This window comes from Siphateles boraxobius, unplaced genomic scaffold, assembly GCF_051911475.1.
Source record: "Siphateles boraxobius isolate OS27281-9 unplaced genomic scaffold, OSU_SipBor_1 77, whole genome shotgun sequence".
Lineage (NCBI taxonomy): Eukaryota > Metazoa > Chordata > Actinopteri > Cypriniformes > Leuciscidae > Siphateles > Siphateles boraxobius.
This window is the reverse complement of record NW_027509205.1, coordinates 828,957-850,541: the sequence shown is the minus strand read 5'-3', so window position 1 is coordinate 850,541 and position 21,585 is coordinate 828,957. Positions and strand designations below refer to the sequence as shown.

At 40.6% G+C, this 21,585-nt stretch overlaps 11 non-coding genes across 11 annotated transcripts; 7 read left to right on the top strand and 4 right to left on the bottom strand.

The window, feature by feature from the left end:
* Nucleotides 1-5,463: 5,463 nt before the first annotated feature.
* trnae-cuc (transfer RNA glutamic acid (anticodon CUC)) lies at nucleotides 5,464-5,535 on the bottom strand. Its single transcript has one exon. It is a non-coding gene; the product is annotated as a tRNA-Glu (tRNA).
* Nucleotides 5,536-8,829: 3,294 nt separating this feature from the next.
* trnae-uuc (transfer RNA glutamic acid (anticodon UUC)) lies at nucleotides 8,830-8,901 on the top strand. Its single transcript has one exon. It is a non-coding gene; the product is annotated as a tRNA-Glu (tRNA).
* Nucleotides 8,902-9,020: 119 nt separating this feature from the next.
* Nucleotides 9,021-9,107, top strand: trnay-gua (transfer RNA tyrosine (anticodon GUA)). Its single transcript is given in 2 exon segments — nucleotides 9,021-9,057; nucleotides 9,072-9,107. It is a non-coding gene; the product is annotated as a tRNA-Tyr (tRNA).
* A 115-nt stretch (nucleotides 9,108-9,222) lies between these two features.
* On the bottom strand, nucleotides 9,223-9,294 carry trnae-cuc (transfer RNA glutamic acid (anticodon CUC)). Its single transcript has one exon. It is a non-coding gene; the product is annotated as a tRNA-Glu (tRNA).
* Nucleotides 9,295-12,588: 3,294 nt separating this feature from the next.
* trnae-uuc (transfer RNA glutamic acid (anticodon UUC)) lies at nucleotides 12,589-12,660 on the top strand. The gene has a single exon. It is a non-coding gene; the product is annotated as a tRNA-Glu (tRNA).
* Nucleotides 12,661-12,779: 119 nt separating this feature from the next.
* On the top strand, nucleotides 12,780-12,866 carry trnay-gua (transfer RNA tyrosine (anticodon GUA)). Its single transcript is given in 2 exon segments — nucleotides 12,780-12,816; nucleotides 12,831-12,866. It is a non-coding gene; the product is annotated as a tRNA-Tyr (tRNA).
* A 735-nt stretch (nucleotides 12,867-13,601) lies between these two features.
* Nucleotides 13,602-13,674, bottom strand: trnae-cuc (transfer RNA glutamic acid (anticodon CUC)). Its single transcript has one exon. It is a non-coding gene; the product is annotated as a tRNA-Glu (tRNA).
* Nucleotides 13,675-17,745: 4,071 nt separating this feature from the next.
* Nucleotides 17,746-17,817, top strand: trnae-uuc (transfer RNA glutamic acid (anticodon UUC)). Its single transcript has one exon. It is a non-coding gene; the product is annotated as a tRNA-Glu (tRNA).
* A 117-nt stretch (nucleotides 17,818-17,934) lies between these two features.
* Nucleotides 17,935-18,021, top strand: trnay-gua (transfer RNA tyrosine (anticodon GUA)). Its single transcript is given in 2 exon segments — nucleotides 17,935-17,971; nucleotides 17,986-18,021. It is a non-coding gene; the product is annotated as a tRNA-Tyr (tRNA).
* A 115-nt stretch (nucleotides 18,022-18,136) lies between these two features.
* trnae-cuc (transfer RNA glutamic acid (anticodon CUC)) lies at nucleotides 18,137-18,208 on the bottom strand. Its single transcript has one exon. It is a non-coding gene; the product is annotated as a tRNA-Glu (tRNA).
* A 3,294-nt stretch (nucleotides 18,209-21,502) lies between these two features.
* On the top strand, nucleotides 21,503-21,574 carry trnae-uuc (transfer RNA glutamic acid (anticodon UUC)). Its single transcript has one exon. It is a non-coding gene; the product is annotated as a tRNA-Glu (tRNA).
* The last annotated feature ends 11 nt before the right edge of the window (nucleotides 21,575-21,585 follow it).

Below are 21,585 nucleotides of genomic sequence, written 5' to 3'. Positions count from 1 at the left end.
TTTTACATGGTCTCTTAACCAGTTTCAAAGCATGCCTGTTCATTATTCATTAGAATTTAACGAGGTCAGCTGGGTTGTTTTGTTTCATTATCATTATTTTGCTTCAGCTTGCTCTAGCAGGCCGATGACAGAAAGACAGACACAGTTACCATCCCTTCCTCCGCTCAAGCAGTCTCTCTCACTATAAATAAATTTCTAAGACTGTAACTTATATAAAATGTAATATTAAATTTGTTACAATAATCTTTGACCATTCACCTTTGTTATCCATACTTTTCTTAAATCAAAAGCTGTCTTCATCTTTAGCCACCACCATGTCTAACGACCTTCAAGAGTTAAAACTATGTTATAGACATATTAGTTCAAAATCAACACTATGATTTTCCTTGCCCGTAAGGCAACCGACATCAAAAAGTTTTATTACTGTCTCCACAACAACTAATAGGAATCACTTCATGGAATCAGCTGGCCACTCCCGCTAATCATTTATCTTTAATTTTCTTCTCTTCAGGGTGTCGTCCCCTGGCATAGTTGCAGACACTTGTCACAATGAAAAACAAGCCATACAATCAATGCGGTTTCTGGTGAGTGGTATAGAGGAACTCACATTTCTGGGTCAGACTGCCGTAAAGTTAATTTTAACCTCACAGCGCATCTCACCTCTCAATGCTCTGCTGACCCCGGTGGCCTCAAGTAATCAGCCCCCAACTGTCATACCTTTCTCACAAATAACAACTCCATCCGGAGTTTTCCAGTGTTCGTGACCCCCTGCGTTGGGCTGTCCCCTGGCCAGGAAGATCATCCCGTCATTGAGTAGCCACTCGTACACACGTACTCACTGGTGACCAGTCATTCCCAATAGAATCAGTTTTCTTCAACAGAACTCAGCTGTTTTCTGGAGCTTAGGAAAGGCACGTTCAAGAGTCACCAGAGCCATTCCGATTGCCTAATAGTGTTCACAGGGAGACAGGTTAATAACAACAGTATTTAATCACTTAAATCCATTAACTATCTTAAAAGCAGCAACCTAGCTACTCAGTGGATTTACATCACAACCGTACATTCAGTGTACATTTCCGTCGGCCCCGCCCCCGTTTCATGGTGGGGACTAAGATCAGACAAAGAAGTTACTGGTCCTAAAATAACCTAATCAAAGATGTCACTACAAATAGCTTATCACTTATGACACCGACTCAGGTAACAGCTTTTAGCTGACATTGAATGAGAGAGAGACATTGAATGAGAGAGGGACTGGTACACTGCACTCTCATGAACGTCTAACTTTATCTACCATCTTTTAACTCTATCCCAGCTTAAGGCATCTTTGCCAGATATTACATACGGTTTCAAATAAACATATTATTAATATTTGTCTTTTGCCCACACCTCAGGAAATTTAGGCATTACAAATTTCCACTCAGATTGAGTCTGTTGCACTGGCAGTTTCAGCCAGATCACACATCAGATTCAGATAAGCAAACTGTTTCATTACAGCCAATAACAACCTTATCTTTTGAAAGCAAAACATCAGCTTCTAGTTCTTTCATGGTCAACTTTTCAAGCTGTTTGTTTAATCAGCATTTAGCAACTGTTAATCTAGTACTGCTTCTGCTTATTTGTTCTTACATAAAAATAATTATTCTAGTTCTCAATAACGTTTCACATTTCTCAATCTCAATTTTAATTGTCAAGTTCTCAACCATAGTTTAATATTTGACTTTAGTTTTCTCTTGGAGTTTATCAATCTCCAATTAGGATTCACACTATAAGTTTGACGAGGCAAGCACTCTCTGCTTGTGATACTTTTGCAGTTATTGTAAATCATATGTGAGATTAGTCTCTATATCATCTAAAACCTTTTTAAAATGTTTAATTACAACATAATCATCCTTTTAGTTACTTTGATAAATTCTGCAACTCACATCTGTTGGAGTCATTAATTTTACATCAACCTGTATTCATCAATTCACTTATAAAAATTACTATTATAGAAATTACTATTATAGATATTTTCTTCAAAAGGATTCACTTTAAGACTTCAATCTTTTGACCTTTTTATCTCTTATTTCTCAGACGAAAAATGTCACTGTCGTCATTTAAACACTGATCTACTTTCAAACCAATATTATTACCAAAAATGTGTTGTCATTTTATCACATTTTAAACACTTTCTCGGTGGGCATTTACAGTTACGTATTAAATGGTCCTGATGACCACCATTAAAACACTCTCGGCTCCAACTTACTGCACACCCTTGAATCAGTGTGTGTCCCATTCAGGAATGCAAACAGAGCCACTGATTAAGCAGTTCTCTGTATTCTTTTACAGTCCACCAGTGGCTGATTTAATCATAATATTCCAATCATAATCTTCATCATTATTATTGGCAGAACATTAATTTTCATTAGCTGCAAAATATTCTAAGTTGTTTTCACAAAGTGTCTGTTTAACTTTAGTCACACTTGTCCAAGGAAATGATCTTCGACCCATAATTTAATATACTTGCTTTTTGTAATCATCGTAAGCAATACAAGGCTAAACATTTTAATTTTTCAGTTTCTTTGTTTGTTTGTAGCCAGTCAAGTTGTTGTTTAAATTTCCAAACAGAAGCAAAACTTATCAAGACAACCATTTACTTAATAATTTCTGCAAATTTCTCTGAAGTGAGGGCTTCAGAGCACAGCTGCTTACAGCGTTCGCTCTTTTGTCTCACTATTAGTTTCAGGACTGTTCAGGTTACTGATCAAGTTACTCAGTTTGTCTGCCATATCTTAATAACAGTTCAAACTCACCTGAAGTCATTGCAGAAATGGAGGCGGCGATCTTTGAACAACACAGCTTGGCTTCTCCGTGATGAAACTGCAGAGTATACTCCAAAATCACAGTTACATATACTGGTCCATGCCAATTTGGGTCACAACTTTTTTTTTCTTTTTTTTTCTCTCGGGATCGTTCCTGATGCATCCCTGGCAAACAACCCTATTTTTGTTAGTATCCCTAACTGCCTGATTCACTAAATTCGGGGATCCCCTATCTGAGATGGAAGAGATTGAGCAGGTTTACGGTGCCACTGGACCTCCCGTCCAGGGACGTACTCTGCTGGGGTGGTGCTACACCATTATTGCCAGCTGGGCCCCCACAGAGCACGCTTCGCTTGCGCTGTCTGCTGCCGTTACCCTTAACGACGCTTTCAGCGACTTCTTATCCTCTCAGCAGTAGGCCTACAACTTACTCCTTCACTCGCCTCATCGGAGTGAAGGCTACTTACTCCTTCACTCGCCTCATCGGAGTGAAGGCTCTCCCGCTCTCCTTCAAAATCTCTTCCAGTCAGACAGCCCTAACAATTAATAAAAGCTTACTACCTTGTGTGTTGATTTGCCAGAGATGTCACCACGGAATGATTGCCCGCCGCATCCTCCACCAAACTGTAAGGGGTGTACAGTTAAAGACCCAGAACCAGATATGAAGAATGAAGACCCAGAGTCAGAATTATAAAAAATTAAAGAAAATATTTACTGAAGATAGTTTGCAGTTTCATCAGCAGAAGTCAGCTTCAATACTCGCACAGGAGTTCGTAGGCCGCCCCGCTTACAGTTACAAAGATCACAGCAGTTATACGATTTCCAAGGTCTAAGCTACGTCATTGCTTACAGGATGAATGATTCTCATTGGCTATGAAATAGATAAACACAGTAATTTTCCACACATATACAGATAGACTGAAGCATATCTCCATCGATTATACAGCTGAAGTAAGGCACGTCATGACCTTCCAGGTCGCAGATTTGGGTTGCTGGGCGCCAGTATGTCCAGAACAACAACTCAGTCAATCTCCAATAATGCCAGTGGTTCCTTAACCTGTAACCAAGAAGACTAACACACACACCGACACACAGCTTTTCCAAGGTTGAATTTGGCCAGGCTCTCACTATAAATAGGAGAGTCCTCTCAAAACATAAAGATAATGCGTTCTTTCTCTGAAGGATAGCTAAACTTTAGTCTAACTGGAAAGAAAGGCTTAAACGAAGAAATGGCCCCTTAAACTATTGGCTTCAATGACCCCTATATGTTTTAACACATTGAAGACCTTTCTCAAACACAAAACAAGTCCCTATTTCATTTCTGGAAGCTGTGTTAAATAAGCAAGCACTGCATTCAGATATCAAATACAGACATTAAAGAATACATGAAAAGAACATTTCAGTAATCACAATGGTAACTTATATAAATAAAGCAAAATCTCCAGAGAAGTCATTCAACTCATTTGATATTTAGAAGGAAACATATTGATTAATACCTTAATTATAATCAATCATTACATATACATTGAAGCAGCAGTGGATTCCAATCCACCCCCTTCACAGTAAAACATGATCCACTATGTCAAACGCTTTTGTCAAATCAAAAAATAAGGCCGCACAATATTGTCTATTATCGAGAGCAGTAATTAAATCATTAGTGACTAATGTAGTAGCTGTTATCGTACTATGGCCCGCTCTAAATCCTGACTGAAATGCTTTGTAAATATCATGGCTAAGTAGATATTCTTTCATTTGATCATTTATAATAGATTCAAAAACTTTTGCTTAAACCCGTAATTTAGAAACCGGACGATAATTATTCAAATCGGAAGGATCGCCTCCTTTTAATAAAGGCATAACCATAGCCGATTTCCAAGATGGCGGAATTACATTAGTGGATAGACTCAAATTAAAAATCGATGCAATAGGTTCGGCAATAATATCTGCTGACAATTTTTTAAAAAAATTGGTTCAATTTGGTCAGACCCACCTGATTTCTTACAGTCTAAATTTCGGAGTAGTTTACGAACTTGGGACGGCAATACAGGGGCAAAAGAAAATAAATCTGATTCACTATTAGTCAACTCATCAGTTCTCTGTTCATCAAGGACCAAGGAATTGTCTGTTATCAAACCAGCTGAAATAAAATTATCAGCCTTGTCTGTAATCAATCTTTGATTCAATTTTAAAACTTTTGGAAGATTAGTGGATGTATTTGATCCTATAAAAGATTTCGTTAATTTCAAAAATTTAGAAGGACAATTCATGTTATCATTAATCAGGTTTAAATAATACTGACTCTTCGAACTTTATATTAATTTTGTACACTTATTTCGTAATAATCTATATTGAGACCAGTCCTCCTCACCATTTGTTTTCTTTGCTTTAGACCAAGCCACGTTTCTTTGCTTAATAAGATTAGAGACGGATTGATTGAACCAAATATTATTTCTACCTCTCACCCGAAATCTACGTAAAGGAGCATGTTTATCACAAATTTCTAGAAAGGCAAACCTTAGGTCGCTGGTTCAACTCCGGCTCGAAGGAGTTCTTTTTCACACATAAACTTTTCCTTGGCCCTGCTTCTCGACGAGGGCGTCAGCGCTTGAGTTCGTAGTTCGCCATTTTACAATCACGGCCGCCGGTGGTGGGAAAAAACTCATTCCCTGACCGGGAATCGAACCCAGGCCGCGGCGGTGAGAGCGCTGAATCCTAACCACTAGACCACCAGGGAAAGTCTGCTGACGACTTGCCCTCAAGCCTGTCTGTGGCCTTTACCAGATTTTGCAGCAAGACCACTAATACTTGTATTTTACTCCAGGAGAGGAGACGTCACCGACCCTGGCAAACTGACAAACTGTCACAGACTCTGTAGGAATATCCTAACAACACCACAACTTGCCATGAAAACAAAAACAATAAGATCGCCAACCTGCATCTCGAAGGTTTTTAAAGCAGTTTTTTGCAGACGTCTGTGGCCCTGGATCCCAGTTCTTCCACTGAGAAACTGTCACAGGCTCTGTAGTAATATCCTAACAACACCACAACTTAACATGTATTTTATTTTATTTCCTTTATTTTTCCAGGAAGGTCCCATTGAGATTAAAAGAAATCCCTTCCTCCAGGGAGTCCTGGCCAAGATGGCCACACTACAAATCACACACAAACACATATAAAACATTCCAGAAAGTCAGGGCACAACATTCATCATAAATCAAGTAAAACAACAGCATGATTCAATCATTGTATGCTGCAGTAAAAAATTTTAATACATTCAAAGGAGGAATTGTTTCAGGAGGGACAGTAGCTTGAAATTCATTCCACAGCCATGGAGCATAGTAGGAGAAAGATGATTTACCATGCTCTGAATGTACCCTAGGTACTACTAATTTAATCCCATTAGATGATCTAGTGCTATAGTTCTTTCTACATAAACATAGAAGACTAGTAATGTAATTTGGAAGTCTACCCATCAATGTCTTTACAATAAATTCTAACATATGGGATTTCCTTCTTTGATATAAAGAGGACCAACCCAAATAGTTGTGCAGCAAACAATGATGAGTACGTGAACAAGAATTTGTTATAAAACGCAGTGCAGCATGATAAACGCCATCCAGCCTTTTCAATAAATATGCAGACGCATGCATGTAAACAACATCACCATAGTCTAAAATAGGTAAAATAGTACTCTGTATTATTCTCTTTCTAGCTATAAAGGAAAAACATTTTTTTTCCCGAAAAAGAAAACCCAGTCTTGGTTTAAGCCTTTTCACCAAGTAATTAATGTGAACATCAAAGGCTAACTTCTCATCGAGCCATATTCCTACATATTTATAAGTTGGTACTCTTTCTATATGTAAACCCTCAATAGTCAGAATAGGCATAACAGTAGACATAGAACGGCTACGTGTAAAAAGAATATACTTCGTTTTATTTACATTTAAAACTAATTTTAGTTTCAACAAAGTAAGCTGAAAAGTATAAAAAGAATCCTTAAGAATTTCAATAGCCTGAGACACAGAGGATGCAGTGGAGTAAATAATTGTATCGTCAGCATAAAAATGTAGCTTTGCTGATTGTATTCTCTGCCCCAATTCATTAATAAAAATAGAAAAAAGAAATGGTGCCAATAAAGAACCTTGCGGGACACCCTTCCTGACTATTACCATGGATGAGGTGTAATTATCTACAGCAACACATTGAGTTCTATCCGATAAATAATTTTTAAACCAACTCACAGCCGAATTATCGAGGCCAACACTTTTAAGCCTCCGTAACAGTAAAACATGATCCACTAAGTCAAACGCTTTTGTCAAATAAAAAAATAAGGCAGCACAATGTTGTCTATTATCGAGAGCAGTAATTAAATCATGTAGTAGCTGTTATCGTACTATGGCCCGCTCTAAATCCTGACTGAAATGCGTTGTAAATATCATGACTAAGTAGATATTCTTTCATTTGATCATTTATAATAGATTCAAAAACTTTTGCTAAAACCGGTAATTTAGAAATCGGACGATAATTATTCAAATCGGAAGGATCGCCTCCTTTTAATAAAAGCATAACCATAGCCGATTTCCAAGATGGTGGAATTACATTAGTGGATAGACTCAAATTAAAAATCGATGCAATAGGTTCGGCAATAATATCTGCTGACAATTTTTAAAAAATTGGTTCAATTTGGTCAGACCCACCTGATTTCTTACAGTCTAAATTTCGGAGTAGTTTACGAACTTGGGACGGCAATACAGGGGCAAAAGAAAATAAATCTGATTCACTATTTGTCAACTCATCAGTTCTCTGTTCATCAAGGACCAAGGAATTGTCTGTTATCAAACCAGCTGAAATAAAATTACTATTAAACGTATTAACAATATCAGCCTTGTCTGTAATCAATCTTTGATTCAATTTTAAAACTTTTGGAAGATTAGTGGATGTATTTGATCCTATAAAAGATTTCGTTAATTTCCAAAATTTAGAAGGACAATTCATGTTATCATTAATCAGGTTTAAATAATACTGACTCTTCGAACTTTATATTAATTTTGTACACTTATTTCGTAATAATCTATATTGAGACCAGTCCTCCTCACCATTTGTTTTCTTTGCTTTAGACCAAGCCACGTTTCTTTGCTTAATAAGATTAGAGACGGATTGATTGAACCAAATATTATTTCTACCTCTCACCCGAAATCTACGTAAAGGAGCATGTTTATCACAAATTTCTAGAAAGATAGATTTGAAATAATCCCAAGCATCAACCACATCAGGTATAATTGAAACCAACTGTAAATCACTATTATATAGATCATGCAAAAAAGCCTGTACATTAAAATTTTTAAATTGACGTTTAAGATTTGAATTGAGAATTGAGATCCCCAACATGTGAGGCCTCCATCTTGAAGGTTTTTGTAGCAGGCCCCTCATCTGACCCCTTCCTGATGTTGGGTCCAGGTCTGTTAATAGCATGAGAAAAAGTAGATGTCATCACAGGCCTCTGCCCAGTCGAAAACCAACAGGTGGCGTGTAAGCTCACAGACACCTGATCAGGGGGCCAGTGGTGCAATGGATAAAGCGTCTGACTACGGATCAGAAGATTCTAGGTTCGACTCCTGGCTGGCTCGCTCTGCCTCGTTTACTATGCTGTCAGCCCTTAGCCGTTTTATTAACCCATAGTTTTTGTTATTATTATTATTGGATTGATTGAGAAATATTAAAAATTGACAGTCCAACAATAGGCTGCTTTGTCAGTAGGATAACGGTTACCATACAATACTATGCGTCTTTTAAAATGCATTGCATGAGTACTGTCACAAGGACATTGCTTTACGACCAGTTTGTACTGTCTATTATACCATCGCAAGAATGGGAGGAAACTGAGCCCCTCATGAGGCAAATGAGAGCTCCCTCTGTTGAGCCTGATGAAATTGAATTCAGTAAACAATCCCTTCGGATCATTCCCATGTTCTTAAAGGGGACGGTCACACACTAGAAGTAAAAGGGTCTGCTCCAGGCATAAGGAAGATCCCATATGGTCTAGCGGTCAGGATTCCTGGTTTTCACCCAGGCGGCCCGGGTTCGACTCCCGGTATGGGAAGATCGGGTTGTCTTTGCATCACTTAATCGAAACAACCAGCATGTATGTCTGTAGCAGTTTTAGCCAGTGGCGGAGATTCAGCAACATGATATGTTGAGGTTCTGTCCCCAATCAGTGTGCCTTTGATAGCTCAGCTGGAAGAGCGGAGGACTGTAGGTGGCAAGTTGGCAATCCTTAGGTCGCTGGTTCAACTCCGGCTCGAAGGAGTTCTTTTTCACACATAAACTTTTCCTTGGCCCTGCTTCTCGACGAGGGTGTTAGCGCTTGAGTTCGTATTTCGCCATTTTACAATCACGGCCGCCGGTGGTGGGCAAAAACTCATTCCCTGACCGGGAATCGAACCCGGGCCGCGGCGGTGAGAGCGCCGAATCCTAACCACTAGACCACCAGGGAAAGTCTGCTGACGACTTGCCCTCAAGCCTGGCTGTGGCCTTTACCCGATTTTGCAGCAAGACCACTAATACTTGTATTTTACTCCAGGAGAGGAGACGTCACCGACCCTGGCAAACTGACAAACTGTCACAGACTCTGTAGGAATATCCTAACAACACCACAACTTGCCATGAAAACAAAAACAATAAGATCGCCAACCTGCATCTCGAAGGTTTTTAAAGCAGTTTTTTGCAGACGTCTGTGGCCCTGGATCCCAGTTCTTCCACTGAGAAACTGTCACAGGCTCTGTAGTAATATCCTAACAACACCACAACTTAACATGTATTTTATTTTATTTCCTTTATTTTTCCAGGAAGGTCCCATTGAGATTAAAAGAAATCCCTTCCTCCAGGGAGTCCTGGCCAAGATGGCCACACTACAAATCACACACAAACACATATAAAACATTCCAGAAAGTCAGGGCACAACATTCATCATAAATCAAGTAAAACAACAGCATGATTCAATCATTGTATGCTGCAGTAAAAATTTTTAATACATTCAAAGGAGGAATTGTTTCAGGAGGGACAGTAGCTTGAAATTCATTCCACAGCCATGGAGCATAGTAGGAGAAAGATGATTTACCATGCTGTGAATGTACCCTAGGTACTACTAATTTAATCCCATTAGATGATCTAGTGCTATAGTTCTTTCTACATAAACATAGAAGACTAGTAATGTAATTTGGAAGTCTACCCATCAATGTCTTTACAATAAATTCTAACATATGGGATTTCCTTCTTTGATATAAAGAGGACCAACCCAAATAGTTGTGCAGCAAACAATGATGAGTACGTGAACAAGAATTTGTTATAAAACGCAGTGCAGCATGATAAACGCCATCCAGCCTTTTCAATAAATATGCAGACGCATGCATGTAAACAACATCACCATAGTCTAAAATAGGTAAAATAGTACTCTGTATTATTCTCTTTCTAGCTATAAAGGAAAAACATTTTTTTTCCCGAAAAAGAAAACCCAGTCTTGGTTTAAGCCTTTTCACCAAGTAATTAATGTGAACATCAAAGGCTAACTTCTCATCGAGCCATATTCCTAAATATTTATAAGTTGGTACTCTTTCTATATGTAAACCCTCAATAGTCAGAATAGGCATAACAGTAGACATAGAACGGCTACGTGTAAAAAGAATATACTTCGTTTTATTTACATTTAAAACTAATTTTAGTTTCAACAAAGTAAGCTGAAAAGTATAAAAAGAATCCTTAAGAATTTCAATAGCCTGAGACACAGAGGATGCAGTGGAGTAAATAATTGTATCGTCAGCATAAAAATGTAGCTTTGCGGATTGTATTCTCTGCCCCAATTCATTAATAAAAATAGAAAAAAGAAATGGTGCCAATAAAGAACCTTGCGGGACACCCTTCCTGACTATTACCATGGATGAGGTGTAATTATCTACAGCAACACATTGAGTTCTATCCGATAAATAATTTTTAAACCAACTCACAGCCGAATTATCGAGGCCAACACTTTTAAGCCTCCGTAACAGTAAAACATGATCCACTAAGTCAAACGCTTTTGTCAAATAAAAAAATAAGGCCGCACAATGTTGTCTATTATCGAGAGCAGTAATTAAATCATGTAGTAGCTGTTATCGTACTATGGCCCGCTCTAAATCCTGACTGAAATGCGTTGTAAATATCATGACTAAGTAGATATTCTTTCATTTGATCATTTATAATAGATTCAAAAACTTTTGCTAAAACCGGTAATTTAGAAATCGGACGATAATTATTCAAATCGGAAGGATCGCCTCCTTTTAATAAAGGCATAACCATAGCCGATTTCCAAGATGGTGGAATTACATTAGTGGATAGACTCAAATTAAAAATCGATGCAATAGGTTCGGCAATAATATCTGCTGACAATTTTTAAAAAATTGGTTCAATTTGGTCAGACCCACCTGATTTCTTACAGTCTAAATTTCGGAGTAGTTTACGAACTTGGGACGGCAATACAGGGGCAAAAGAAAATAAATCTGATTCACTATTAGTCAACTCATCAGTTCTCTGTTCATCAAGGACCAAGGAATTGTCTGTTATCAAACCAGCTGAAATAAAATTACTATTAAACGTATTAACAATATCAGCCTTGTCTGTAATCAATCTTTGATTCAATTTTAAAACTTTTGGAAGATTAGTGGATGTATTTGATCCTATAAAAGATTTCGTTAATTTCCAAAATTTAGAAGGACAATTCATGTTATCATTAATCAGGTTTAAATAATACTGACTCTTCGAACTTTATATTAATTTTGTACACTTATTTCGTAATAATCTATATTGAGACCAGTCCTCCTCACCATTTGTTTTCTTTGCTTTAGACCAAGCCACGTTTCTTTGCTTAATAAGATTAGAGACGGATTGATTGAACCAAATATTATTTCTACCTCTCACCCGAAATCTACGTAAAGGAGCATGTTTATCACAAATTTCTAGAAAGATAGATTTGAAATAATCCCAAGCATCAACCACATCAGGTATAATTGAAACCAACTGTAAATCACTATTATATAGATCATGCAAAAAAGCCTGTACATTAAAATTTTTAAATTGACGTTTAAGATTTGAATTGAGAATTGAGATCCCCAACATGTGAGGCCTCCATCTTGAAGGTTTTTGTAGCAGGCCCCTCATCTGACCCCTTCCTGATGTTGGGTCCAGGTCTGTTAATAGCATGAGAAAAAGTAGATGTCATCACAGGCCTCTGCCCAGTCGAAAACCAACAGGTGGCGTGTAAGCTCACGGACACCTGATCAGGGGGTCAGTGGTGCAATGGATAAAGCGTCTGACTACGGATCAGAAGATTCTAGGTTCGACTCCTGGCTGGCTCGCTCTGCCTCGTTTACTATGCTGTCAGCCCTTAGCCGTTTTATTAACCCATAGTTTTTGTTATTATTATTATTGGATTGATTGAGAAATATTAAAAATTGACAGTCCAACAATAGGCTGCTTTGTCAGTAGGATAACGGTTACCATACAATACTATGCGTCTTTTAAAATGCATTGCATGAGTACTGTCACAAGGACATTGCTTTACGACCAGTTTGTACTGTCTATTATACCATCGCAAGAATGGGAGGAAACTGAGCCCCTCATGAGGCAAATGAGAGCTCCCTCTGTTGAGCCTGATGAAATTGAATTCAGTAAACAATCCCTTCGGATCATTCCCATGTTCTTAAAGGGGACGGTCACACACTAGAAGTAAAAGGGTCTGCTCCAGGCATAAGGAAGATCCCATATGGTCTAGCGGTCAGGATTCCTGGTTTTCACCCAGGCGGCCCGGGTTCGACTCCCGGTATGGGAAGATCGGGTTGTCTTTGCATCACTTAATCGAAACAACCAGCATGTATGTCTGTAGCAGTTTTAGCCAGTGGCGGAGATTCAGCAACATGATATGTTGAGGTTCTGTCCCCAATCAGTGTGCCTTTGATAGCTCAGCTGGAAGAGCGGAGGACTGTAGGTGGCAAGTTGGCAATCCTTAGGTCGCTGGTTCAACTCCGGCTCGAAGGAGTTCTTTTTCACACATAAACTTTTCCTTGGCCCTGCTTCTCGACGAGGGTGTTAGCGCTTGAGTTCGTATTTCGCCATTTTACAATCACGGTCCACTAAGTCAAACGCTTTTGTCAAATAAAAAAATAAGGCCGCACAATGTTGTCTATTATCGAGAGCAGTAATTAAATCATGTAGTAGCTGTTATCGTACTATGGCCCGCTCTAAATCCTGACTGAAATGCGTTGTAAATATCATGACTAAGTAGATATTCTTTCATTTGATCATTTATAATAGATTCAAAAACTTTTGCTAAAACCGGAAATTTAGAAATGTATTTAGAAAATAATTACATTAGTGGATAGACTCAAATTAAAAATCGATGCAATAGGTTCGGCAATAATATCTGCTGACAATTTTTAAAAAATTGGTTCAATTTGGTCAGACCCACCTGATTTCTTACAGTCTAAATTTCGGAGTAGTTTACGAACTTGGGACGGCAATACAGGGGCAAAAGAAAATAAATCTGATTCACTATTTGTCAACTCATCAGTTCTCTGTTCATCAAGGACCAAGGAATTGTCTGTTATCAAACCAGCTGAAATAAAATTACTATTAAACGTATTAACAATATCAGCCTTGTCTGTAATCAATCTTTGATTCAATTTTAAAACTTTTGGAAGATTAGGGTGTTAGCGCTTGAGTTCGTATTTCGCCATTTTACAATCACGGCCGCCGGTGGTGGGCAAAAACTCATTCCCTGACCAGGAATCGAACCCGGGCCGCGGCGGTGAGAGCGCCCGAATCCTAACCACTAGACCACCAGGGAAAGTCTGCTGACGACTTGCCCTCAAGCCTGGCTGTGGCCTTTACCCGATTTTGCAGCAAGACCACTAATACTTGTATTTTACTCCAGGAGAGGAGACGTCACCGACCCTGGCAAACTGACAAACTGTCACAGACTCTGTAGGAATATCCTAACAACACCACAACTTGCCATGAAAACAAAAACAATAAGATCGCCAACCTGCATCTCGAAGGTTTTTAAAGCAGTTTTTTGCAGACGTCTGTGGCCCTGGATCCCAGTTCTTCCACTGAGAAACTGTCACAGGCTCTGTAGTAATATCCTAACAACACCACAACTTAACATGTATTTTATTTTATTTCCTTTATTTTTCCAGGAAGGTCCCATTGAGATTAAAAGAAATCCCTTCCTCCAGGGAGTCCTGGCCAAGATGGCCACACTACAAATCACACACAAACACATATAAAACATTCCAGAAAGTCAGGGCACAACATTCATCATAAATCAAGTAAAACAACAGCATGATTCAATCATTGTATGCTGCAGTAAATTTTTTAATACATTCAAAGGAGGAATTGTTTCAGGAGGGACAGTAGCTTGAAATTCATTCCACAGCCATGGAGCATAGTAGGAGAAAGATGATTTACCATGCTCTGAATGTACCCTAGGTACTACTAATTTAATCCCATTAGATGATCTAGTGCTATAGTTCTTTCTACATAAACATAGAAGACTAGTAATGTAATTTGGAAGTCTACCCATCAATGTCTTTACAATAAATTCTAACATATGGGATTTCCTTCTTTGATATAAAGAGGACCAACCCAAATAGTTGTGCAGCAAACAATGATGAGTACGTGAACAAGAATTTGTTATAAAACGCAGTGCAGCATGATAAACGCCATCCAGCCTTTTCAATAAATATGCAGACGCATGCATGTAAACAACATCACCATAGTCTAAAATAGGTAAAATAGTACTCTGTATTATTCTCTTTCTAGCTATAAAGGAAAAACATTTTTTTTCCCGAAAAAGAAAACCCAGTCTTGGTTTAAGCCTTTTCACCAAGTAATTAATGTGAACATCAAAGGCTAACTTCTCATCGAGCCATATTCCTAAATATTTATAAGTTGGTACTCTTTCTATATGTAAACCCTCAATAGTCAGAATAGGCATAACAGTAGACATAGAACGGCTACGTGTAAAAAGAATATACTTCGTTTTATTTACATTTAAAACTAATTTTAGTTTCAACAAAGTAAGCTGAAAAGTATAAAAAGAATCCTTAAGAATTTCAATAGCCTGAGACACAGAGGATGCAGTGGAGTAAATAATTGTATCGTCAGCATAAAAATGTAGCTTTGCGGATTGTATTCTCTGCCCCAATTCATTAATAAAAATAGAAAAAAGAAATGGTGCCAATAAAGAACCTTGCGGGTGTAACGTAGTGCTTTAGAAATAGCGATGAGGCTGGATCCAGACGCAGTGTGGCTTTATTAACAAACTTAGACAGGGACAGGATTCAAAGACTCAGAAACAGGACTCAAGGATACAGAAATAACCAACGTTAACCTCTATCATACATTCAACAACTCACCAAAAGCAGGGCAGGAACATAGGGCTTAAATAATTAGGGACAAACGAGCTAACAGGATAACAAGGGGGTGTGGGAAAATCAGAAACACCTGGGAAAACTAATGAACAAGACAGGGAACCAAAGAACATGACAGGACACAAACCCACATCGTGACATAACCCCCCCCTTAAGGGCGGCTCCTGAAGCCCAAAAAAAACAAACAAAAGTCCAGGAGGGCGGTCTTGGGGGAGGGATGGGGGGCCAGGCCCATGCAGGGGAACGGGACCTGGACCTAGGCAAGGCGGGCCTGGGCCGCAGAGCGTGGGCGGACCAGACTGGGCCGAAGGCCAGGGCGGAGCAGGACGCGGCGAAGGCCAGGGCGGAGCAGGACGAGGCGAAGGCCAGGGCGGAGCAGGACGAGGCGAAGGCCAGGGCGGAGCAGGACGAGGCGAAGGCCAGGGCGGAGCAGGACGTGATGGCGGCCATGGAGGTGAAGCCCCTGCAGACGACCATGGCGGCGCAGCTCTCATGGTCTCCTCACCGGACCCTTGGCCCCCCCCCAAAAAATACTTGGGGAAATCCACGGGTTCAGGAAAGCCCTCCCAGAGCTTGAAGGGCGCAGGCAGGGCGAGGCGCAGAGGCGGGGCCGGCAGGACGAGGCGCAGAGGCGGGGCCGGCAGGGCGAGGCGCAGAGGCGGGGCCGGCAGGGCGAGGCGCAGAGGCGGGGCCGGCAGGGCGAGGCATCTGGGAACGCCCTCCGGAGCCTGGCAAGCAAAACGAGTCCTCCTCCTGCGACGGCGCTTCACTGGGCTTGAAACTTTCACTTGGCTGGATTCACTTGACTTGGAACTCGACTCACTTGACTTGGAACTCGACTCACTTGACTCGGCGGCACTTGACTCACTTGAATCGGCGGCACTTGACTCACTTGAATCGGCGGCACTTGACTCACTTGAATCGGCGGCACTTGACTCGGCAGTTGACTCACTTGACTCGGCAGTTGACTCACTTGACTCGGCACTTGACTCACTTGACTCGGCACTTGACTCACTTGACTCGGCACTTGACTCACTTGACTCGGCACTTGACTCACTTGACTCGGCACTTGACTCACTTGACTCGGCACTTGACTCACTTGACTCGGCACTTGACTCACTTGACTCGGCACTTGACTCACTTGACTCGGCACTTGACTCACTTGACTCGGCACTTGACTCACTTGACTCGGCACTTGATTCACTTGACTCGGCACTTGCTTCACTTGACTCGGGACTTGACTCACTTGACTCGGGACTTGACTCACTTGACTCGGGACTTGACTCACTTGACTCGGTGGCACTTGACTCGGCAGTTGACTCACTTGACTCGGTAGACTCGGTGGCACTTGACTCACTTGGCTCGGCGGCACTTGACTCACTTGGCTCGGCGGCACTTGACTCACTTGGCTCGGCGGCACTTGACTCACTTGGCTCGGCGGCACTTGACTCACTTGGCTCGGCGGCACTTGACTCACTTGGCTCGGCGGCACTTGACTCACTTGGCTCGGCGGCACTTGACTCACTTGGCTCGGCGGCACCTGGCTCGGCGGCACTTGACTCGGCGGCGCAGACGAGAAGTGCGGGCTCGTCGGGGCTCACGTGAAATGCATGCTCGTCGGGGCTCATGTGAAATGCATGCTCGTCGGGGCTCACGTGAAATGCATGCTCGTCGGGGCTCACGTGAAGCGCGGCCTCGGTTGGGCTTACGAGAGGCGACGAGAGCCCGGCAGGTGTCGAGTAGAACAAGCCCGTACTCGAGAAGAGACCATCCAAGGAGCAAGCCTGAGCAATATACCGGTCAAGAGTCCATTCAGTAAGATCCCTCGGCATCCATCGAGCGATCTTATAATCCAGCCCGTTCCAAAACAGGTCCATGAGCTGGATCTCATCTAGCGCTCCCAGATGGCAAATGGACAGAAAATCCTTCGCGTACCTTTGGACGGACTGGCCCTCTTGCAATAACGTCGACAGGTATTCTCCCAGAGCCCGGTTGCTGACAACTGCTGGATCCATTTCGTGGTGAGTTGTTCTGTAACGTAGTGCTTTAGAAATAGCGATGAGGCTGGATCCAGACGCAGTGTGGCTTTATTAACAAACTTAGACAGGGACAGGATTCAAAGACTCAGAAACAGGACTCAAGGATACAGAAATAACCAACGTTAACCTCTATCATACATTCAACAACTCACCAAAAGCAGGGCAGGAACATAGGGCTTAAATAATTAGGGACAAACGAGCTAACAGGATAACAAGGGGGTGTGGGAAAATCAGAAACACCTGGGAAAACTAATGAACAAGACAGGGAACCAAAGAACATGACAGGACACAAACCCACATCGTGACAGCGGGACACCCTTCCTGACTATTGTTGAGCCTGATGAAATTGAATTCAGTAAACAATCCCTTCGGATCATTCCCATGTTCTTAAAGGGGACGGTCACACACTAGAAGTAAAAGGGTCTGCTCCAGGCATAAGGAAGATCCCATATGGTCTAGCGGTCAGGATTCCTGGTTTTCACCCAGGCGGCCAGGGTTCGACTCCCGGTATGGGAAGATCGGGTTGTCTTTGCATCACTTAATCGAAACAACCAGCATGTATGTCTGTAGCAGTTTTAGCCAGTGGCGGAGATTCAGCAACCTGATATGTTGGTTCTGTCCCCAATCAGTGTGCCTTCGATAGCTCAGCTGGAAGAGCGGAGGACTGTAGGTGGCAAGTTGGCAATCCTTAGGTCGCTGGTTCAACTCCGGCTCGAAGGAGTTCTTTTTCACACATAAACTTTTCCTTGGCCCTGCTTCTCGACGAGGGTGTTAGCGCTTGAGTTCGTATTTCGCCATTTTACAATCACGGCCGCCGGTGGTGGGCAAAAACTCATTCCCTGACCGGGAATCGAACCCGGGCCGCGGCGGTGAGAGCGCCGAATCCTAACCACTAGACCACCAGGGAAAGTCTGCTGACGACTTGCCCTCAAGCCTGGCTGTGGCCTTTACCCGATTTTGCAGCAAGACCACTAATACTTGTATTTTACTCCAGGAGAGGAGACGTCACCGACCCTGGCAAACTGACAAACTGTCACAGACTCTGTAGGAATATCCTAACAACACCACAACTTGCCATGAAAACAAAAACAATAAGATCGCCAACCTGCATCTCGAAGGTTTTTAAAGCAGTTTTTTGCAGACGTCTGTGGCCCTGGATCCCAGTTCTTCCACTGAGAAACTGTCACAGGCTCTGTAGTAATATCCTAACAACACCACAACTTAACATGTATTTTATTTTATTTCCTTTATTTTTCCAGGAAGGTCCCATTGAGATTAAAAGAAATCCCTTCCTCCAGGGAGTCCTGGCCAAGATGGCCACACTACAAATCACACACAAACACATATAAAACATTCCAGAAAGTCAGGGCACAACATTCATCATAAATCAAGTAAAACAACAGCATGATTCAATCATTGTATGCTGCAGTAAAAATTTTTAATACATTCAAAGGAGGAATTGTTTCAGGAGGGACAGTAGCTTGAAATTCATTCCACAGCCATGGAGCATAGTAGGAGAAAGATGATTTACCATGCTCTGAATGTACCCTAGGTACTACTAATTTAATCCCATTAGATGATCTAGTGCTATAGTTCTTTCTACATAAACATAGAAGACTAGTAATGTAATTTGGAAGTCTACCCATCAATGTCTTTACAATAAATTCTAACATATGGGATTTCCTTCTTTGATATAAAGAGGACCAACCCAAATAGTTGTGCAGCAAACAATGATGAGTACGTGAACAAGAATTTGTTATAAAACGCAGTGCAGCATGATAAACGCCATCCAGCCTTTTCAATAAATATGCAGACGCATGCATGTAAACAACATCACCATAGTCTAAAATAGGTAAAATAGTACTCTGTATTATTCTCTTTCTAGCTATAAAGGAAAAACATTTTTTTTCCCGAAAAAGAAAACCCAGTCTTGGTTTAAGCCTTTTCACCAAGTAATTAATGTGAACATCAAAGGCTAACTTCTCATCGAGCCATATTCCTAAATATTTATAAGTTGGTACTCTTTCTATATGTAAACCCTCAATAGTCAGAATAGGCATAACAGTAGACATAGAACGGCTACGTGTAAAAAGAATATACTTCGTTTTATTTACATTTAAAACTAATTTTAGTTTCAACAAAGTAAGCTGAAAAGTATAAAAAGAATCCTTAAGAATTTCAATAGCCTGAGACACAGAGGATGCAGTGGAGTAAATAATTGTATCGTCAGCATAAAAATGTAGCTTTGCGGATTGTATTCTCTGCCCCAATTCATTAATAAAAATAGAAAAAAGAAATGGTGCCAATAAAGAACCTTGCGGGACACCCTTCCTGACTATTACCATGGATGAGGTGTAATTATCTACAGCAACACATTGAGTTCTATCCGATAAATAATTTTTAAACCAACTCACAGCCGAATTATCGAGGCCAACACTTTTAAGCCTCCGTAACAGTAAAACATGATCCACTAAGTCAAACGCTTTTGTCAAATAAAAAAATAAGGCCGCACAATGTTGTCTATTATCGAGAGCAGTAATTAAATCATGTAGTAGCTGTTATCGTACTATGGCCCGCTCTAAATCCTGACTGAAATGCGTTGTAAATATCATGACTAAGTAGATATTCTTTCATTTGATCATTTATAATAGATTCAAAAACTTTTGCTAAAACCGGTAATTTAGAAATCGGACGATAATTATTCAAATCGGAAGGATCGCCTCCTTTTAATAAAGGCATAACCATAGCCGATTTCCAAGATGGTGGAATTACATTAGTGGATAGACTCAAATTAAAAATCGATGCAATAGGTTCGGCAATAATATCTGCTGACAATTTTTAAAAAATTGGTTCAATTTGGTCAGACCCACCTGATTTCTTACAGTCTAAATTTCGGAGTAGTTTACGAACTTGGGACGGCAATACAGGGGCAAAAGAAAATAAATCTGATTCACTATTAGTCAACTCATCAGTTCTCTGTTCATCAAGGACCAAGTAATTGTCTGTTATCAAACCAGCTGAAATAAAATTACTATTAAACGTATTAACAATATCAGCCTTGTCTGTAATCAATCTTTGATTCAATTTTAAAACTTTTGGAAGATTAGTGGATGTATTTGATCCTATAAAAGATTTCGTTAATTTCCAAAATTTAGAAGGACAATTCATGTTATCATTAATCAGGTTTAAATAATACTGACTCTTCGAACTTTATATTAATTTTGTACACTTATTTCGTAATAATCTATATTGAGACCAGTCCTCCTCACCATTTGTTTTCTTTGCTTTAGACCAAGCCACGTTTCTTTGCTTAATAAGATTAGAGACGGATTGATTGAACCAAATATTATTTCTACCTCTCACCCGAAATCTACGTAAAGGAGCATGTTTATCACAAATTTCTAGAAAGATAGATTTGAAATAATCCCAAGCATCAACCACATCAGGTATAATTGAAACCAACTGTAAATCACTATTATATAGATCATGCAAAAAAGCCTGTACATTAAAATTTTTAAATTGACGTTTAAGATTTGAATTGAGAATTGAGATCCCCAACATGTGAGGCCTCCATCTTGAAGGTTTTTGTAGCAGGCCCCTCATCTGACCCCTTCCTGATGTTGGGTCCAGGTCTGTTAATAGCATGAGAAAAAGTAGATGTCATCACAGGCCTCTGCCCAGTCGAAAACCAACAGGTGGCGTGTAAGCTCACGGACACCTGATCAGGGGGTCAGTGGTGCAATGGATAAAGCGTCTGACTACGGATCAGAAGATTCTAGGTTCGACTCCTGGCTGGCTCGCTCTGCCTCGTTTACTATGCTGTCAGCCCTTAGCCGTTTTATTAACCCATAGTTTTTGTTATTATTATTATTGGATTGATTGAGAAATATTAAAAATTGACAGTCCAACAATAGGCTGCTTTGTCAGTAGGATAACGGTTACCATACAATACTATGCGTCTTTTAAAATGCATTGCATGAGTACTGTCACAAGGACATTGCTTTACGACCAGTTTGTACTGTCTATTATACCATCGCAAGAATGGGAGGAAACTGAGCCCCTCATGAGGCAAATGAGAGCTCCCTCTGTTGAGCCTGATGAAATTGAATTCAGTAAACAATCCCTTCGGATCATTCCCATGTTCTTAAAGGGGACGGTCACACACTAGAAGTAAAAGGGTCTGCTCCAGGCATAAGGAAGATCCCATATGGTCTAGCGGTCAGGATTCCTGGTTTTCACCCAGGCGGCCCGGGTTCGACTCCCGGTATGGGAAGATCGGGTTGT